Source organism: Symphalangus syndactylus, chromosome 15 (assembly GCF_028878055.3).
Source record: "Symphalangus syndactylus isolate Jambi chromosome 15, NHGRI_mSymSyn1-v2.1_pri, whole genome shotgun sequence".
Classification (NCBI taxonomy): Eukaryota; Metazoa; Chordata; class Mammalia; order Primates; family Hylobatidae; genus Symphalangus; species Symphalangus syndactylus.
In genome coordinates, this window is record NC_072437.2 from 35,673,771 (window position 1) to 35,679,770 (window position 6,000).

A 6,000-nucleotide genomic window follows, 5' to 3' on the forward strand; every position below is an offset into this window, starting at 1 on the left:
AGGTCAAGGGGAAACAAAAACTTGTGTGAGTAAATTTTTACAACTGTGATATAATTGAAAGTCTTTCGTCAGATCTGACAAATTTAACACAGATGTTAATAAACAAATGCAGATTAACTAGTTTCATGCTTTAATTCAGTGTTCTGCAAGTGTGGTAGACACATCTGCCCTCTGTGGAGAAACAGTAAACATAAGAAAAATCCGCAGGGCTGCATGGCTCAGGCCTGTAATCCCAGCACTTTGGGAGGCCAAGGCGGGCGGATCCCCTGAGGTCTGGAGTTCGAGACCGGCCTGACCAACATGGAGAAACTCTGCCTCTACGAAACATACAAAATTAGCCAGGCGTGGTGGCACATGCCTGTAATCCCAGCCACTCTGGAGGCTGAGGCAGGAGAATCGCTTGAACCTAGGAGGCAGAGGTTGCCATGAGCCAAATAACGCCACTGCACTCCAGCAGCCTGGGCAACGAGGGAAACTCCATCTAAAAAAAAAAAAGTATTCCCAGAAATTGTTTACACTGCTACTTAACGACATGTTCAGATTCACATTAGTGGGAGTTCACAGATTATTAGATTAAACAATTTGAAGACAAAAGCAGAGCAATAACAAAGAGTTGGAAGAGAATAGGGTAAATAAGGGGAAAATATCTTTTCAAATTATTTCTAAGCAATAAATAGAAACAATATTCAAATATGTAAAGCAACATGATGTCTCTTTCACTGCCTTGGGAATGCACGCTAGTAGAGTTACTTTGGCAGACATCCTGGCAGCTTCTTAGAGAGCTACACATAGTCTTACTGTATGATCCAGCAATTGCACTTCTTGATGTTTACCCGTATGATGTAAAACCTCATGTCCACACAAAAACCTGCACATGGATGTTTATAGCAGCTTTGTTCACAATACACATTTATCACTTCTGTAAAAGATGACTGTCATTTCCATCTGAAAGAACATGACCAAAACAACAGACGTAGAAACTAAAATGTAAACAATAATGTATTGAGTATGTACTCATAGTTTTCATTGCAAGAGGTATAAAGCAGGAAGCACCAACTTTTTCTGTTTCTGAATTGCCAAAATTTGGAAGCAACCAAGATGTTCTTAAATAGGTAAATGGATAAATAAACTGTGATACATCCATGCAATAAAATATTATTCAGCAATAAAAATAAACTATCAAGCCACAAAGAGACATGGAGGAACCTTAAATGCGTATCACCAATTGAAAAACGGCAGCCTGAAAAGACTACATACCATATTAAGACAAATACATGATATTCTAAAAAAAAAGTTAAAAGTATAAAGACAGTAAAAATATCAGTGCTGACAGGTGGTTAAGGACAAAAGAGATAGATAAATAGATGGAAAGTAGAGCATTTTTAAGGCAGTGAAATTTTATATCGTAGTGGTAGATGCATGAAATAATGCATTTGTCAAAACAAAAAATCTGTACAATACAAAGAGTATTTGTACTGTACAAATACACTAATATAAATGATGAACTTCAGTTAAACTAATGTATTGACATTGGTTCATCAATTGTAATAAATATATTACACCGAGAAAGAATGTTAAAATAGGGGAAACGGTGTGGGGTAGGAGTTGCCGCATATGAGAACTCTGCATTTTCTGCCAATTTTTTTTCTGTAAATCGAAACCTTCTCCAAAAAAGACTCTATTAAAAACATTTATTCCTCTCTGATATTCCTAACAAGTTGAGGTCCTGAATAATTGCCAAGGATACTTGACTCTATAATTTATCCTCATATTTTGTCATCAACAAAATTCCTTCAATAAGAAGAAAATTGTTATGGCTTCTATATAGCCATAACAATATTAAAGTTCTTTAACATTTTCTAGATAACCTTGGTATAATGTTTTTAATACTCTCATTTTAAGAATATGGCCAGTTTTATGGAGTGCAGATAGGTTTATTACTCAAAATTTGCTAATGTCAGACTTTAGTCATGTTAATTAAAGGTAAAACATTGTTGTATTGGATTAAGAAAATGTTTTTCATGCTGTATGAAAACTCTAGATTTTATTTTGGGAATCCATAGTATTCATAGAACATTAAAAATAAGCTGAATAAAAAACATAGTATCACCCAACTTCATGTTAATAACAGTACTGGAAGGATATGTTGATGGAGAGACAGCTATTTATTTGCTCTAACTTGAATTTAGGGAAGTCATCAAATTAATGTATTTAAATTCTAGTAATCCTTAAGAGGAGAATAAGTTTGCACTTGTGCAGTGCTGTAGAAAGATAAAAGAATATCTGGAAAAGGAGTCATCAAAACTTCAAGAAAGTCATGTAAATTTAGATGATAAAGATACAAGCTTGAAAGTAATAAACACAATTCAATCTTTAGACCATCATCTGGGAAATGACAAAGATGTAGACACAATGAGAGAAGATAAATACTATTAAAAGCAAAATAAGGAGACATGAAAAGTTTGTTTTATCTTTATAGGACTGAAAGTTACAAATACCACATCAAAAAGATGAAGACTGTTTGACAATATAAAATAGAAATCAAGAACAATTAAATTATAAAAGGGCGGTGTTGTTTATTAACTGATCTATTTGACTAAATGTCAAAAAGAATAACTACTTAACGTAAGTTAAAAATTCGTATCTACCTAACCCTAAAAGCCGTCCCTTCCCCATCCCCCAGAAACCAAACTATGCATTTAGCATAAGCAGAAAATACATTATTTTCTGCAGAGGTTCTGGACAGATTCAGAGAAAGACACAAATCATAAAGCCATCAGATGAGCAAGGTAAATATTAACAAATATAATGGAAATCTGTCTTACTCTGTTTCCCTTTTAGGGTTTTTATCACTTGAATAAATGAAAGGAAGTGTTAAGAGAATACAGGTGGTATGATCTGACATTTGAGCAATAAAACAGCTTAATAAGAGTCCATTGAGAGGTACAGAGGAGTAAAGCACACAGCGTAGTATTAATCACAGACATTAAAAGAGAAGACTGTTGCATTGTTTGGAGCATGAATGCAATTTTGTTTTGTTATTGTTTCATGAATAGAATAAGATTTGTCAAAATAAATGAAGTTTGTTAATAGTTTCAACCTCCCTCCCTACCCAAACTCAGATATTCAGTTTCATTTTTCTAACGCTCCAAAATTGTCTTCATTCTTTCCATTCATGGTATTACTATAGTACTCAAATTTTTAAAAACACTCAATTGTTGAATCTTTTCAGTGTGCATATGTTAAAATTAGGCATAAACAAGCATTAATAACATTTTTAAATGATGAAATTGAAACTAAGAATACTCAAGAAACTTAACTTTGGGCAACTTAAGCCCGAAACAAAAGGACAGGTGTTCAAACCCATGTCAGCCTGGGCCCAAAGATCACACTCTTCACCATCCCTCTAAATAATGTCTTGTTCCTCTCTCAACCTGTCCATGTGTCCTTCAATGTTACTTTCTTCTCTAGCCCTGACAAAAATATAAAAGTATTGATTCCTATATACTATTAATTTATAGTGCATACTATTCCTTTATATGAAAAGAATGTGAATTAAAAGTAATATTTAAAGAAACAAGGTTATTGTGAATAAACTAAAAACAAAAAGGCATATACTATGTTGAATGTGGTAAGATTCAATATTTTGCTTCCTTACAATCATGAGATCAAACAAGCTAAGCTCCTTGCTGGGAACTTCTCTGTATATGCTAAGAAAACTCCTGGTAACTTTTGGTGAAGAATAATCTTGAAAGCCCCAGGGCTATTATTATTCTAAAGTGAGAGAAAATAAAAATATGGCATACATTGAGTGGACCACAAACTGAGCTCCCTATAATCCTTGACACAAATATCTTAAAAGCTTCCTGATACACAGCTAGGTCGTTAGTTATTATTTATTGAATTCATTGAACCAAGGTTTAGGATTACTATCCAGGCTTCGTCCTGCTTATTTCAAGGACATTCCTGTACCAAATTGCTAAATCCTCATTCCAATCCCAAACTTATACATATCCTAGAAATCTTCTTACCATCTTATATGGTATATGCCTTTTAAAGGCTTGATATTAGGTTAGAGCACCTTAACTCTCATTTCTCTTTTAAGCTTATAATGATAGAAAATTTCCTCAACTACTTCATTCTACAAATCATAATTGGTAAAATGAAGTGTTTAAGGCACTGAATGAAATTTTCCTTTTTCATACGTTTTCCTTTTACCTCGAAGTCATACCTGTAGAATGAAGACTGTGCCTTTTTCACACTAAAGTAGCAATTTCTCTTTAGCACCAGAGCAGGTTGGACAAAATCTGCACGGCGTCTTAAATTACTTGAGATTTACCTAGTGTACTTTTCCTTTTTGTAAAGTTCCATTATTATGAGTTCTCATTGTGAGATGGATGGAGGTCATTTATAGGCTACAGAATACCAAACAGTCACAGGCGTAATAAGAGAAGGATAAACCATGGACAAAATAAAGTCAAACAAGCCTCACCTGTTTTATTGTTGGTTTTATTAGTGAAGGGTACTCAAAATGTTTATTAATCTGTAACTGTTTTCAGTCTTAGGTTTCGAAATAAAAGCCTTTGCAGATGAGTATTTTAAAGGTCTATAATAGCTATTTTCTTATAAGGAAAATAAGTACATTATAGCACAAAATAAAATTTAATGTATTTCTCAGGCTACACTCACATCAGCAAATATCTAAATGCTAAAATGGTAAATTATCCTATAAATGTACAGCCAAATTGGTTTCATAAAATAATCGCCAAGTTGTGCCAATTGTCAAAAAGACTAAATACAAGCCACGCTAATAAAGTTCACAGTAAATTGCGAAGTGAATAAAATCAAGTTTCTTACACTAATGAATCATTGAAGTAACAGCATTTCTTTTCCAGTAGCAGGATATATAATCAAGCCATAGAAATTTATTCTGATTAATGTCTATTAATAAAGTTCAGAAATTTAAGAAAACATAAATTTACTCTCTAATTTTAATAATTATAAAAATGGATGTGATGAAGTAGAATTCCAAAATAGTGGTGATTGTGTTACCATTAAAGTTTTCAAGAAAATGGTTAAGAAACTGAAAAAGATAGTCTGTCATTATGAAAACATTTAATGCCACTATATATAGACATTAATTTTTCCAAAAGATACCATGTGCATAATTCTTAAAAACATTAAAAAATGAAGTCTGCAGTAAGAGCATACTAATGTCTAACAAGAAAATAACACAAAATTATTCCATTAACTGAAGATAAAATTCTAGAAACTCAGTTTGACTCCTCATGATCCTGAAAATTGATATCACATTAATGATGGAGATTGGATCTTCACTTACACAAAGTCAATCTGCCATATAAATTCCAACTCAATTTAACTTCTATAAGTTTGAGTTATTCAATCTGTCAAATACATTTCAACTTTTAATTTTTTCTAAAGTTCAAACTACTTAATAATGTTCAGCTTATTCACTCTTGTGACTTCTATGCCATGTGAGAACAATTCTTCCAGATATGTTTAATATAAGTGCATTCTGTAAAACAGTATTGGAATAGACATTTGATTTACAGACCAATGTGTGTCGAGTTTTTAACCACTCTGTGTGAAAAATTATAAACCTCTAAGAAACAGAGAACAGAGAAATGGCTTTAATGCCTCTCAAATGTAATGACCTAAACAATATTAGATACTGAATGTATGACCTCCAGGCCTTTGCAAGAAGGTACTATCCACTGATCATGTGAAAGACTCCAAGCACTCACGCTGGTATTGCTAACTAAATCGATGGGAAACAGAGGGCAAAAATAACTCCCTGCCATGTATACCACAACTCGGTGAAAAGTATTGAGCAACTATTTCAGCAAGAAGAGAAGTGTCATTTTTGGACTGTTGCTACATCTATGTACTATTATTTTTTGTCTCACCAGTCAAATAAGTAAATAGAGACCTCAGTGATATATCTATGCAAATATATATATTAAATGTATAAGTTGCACT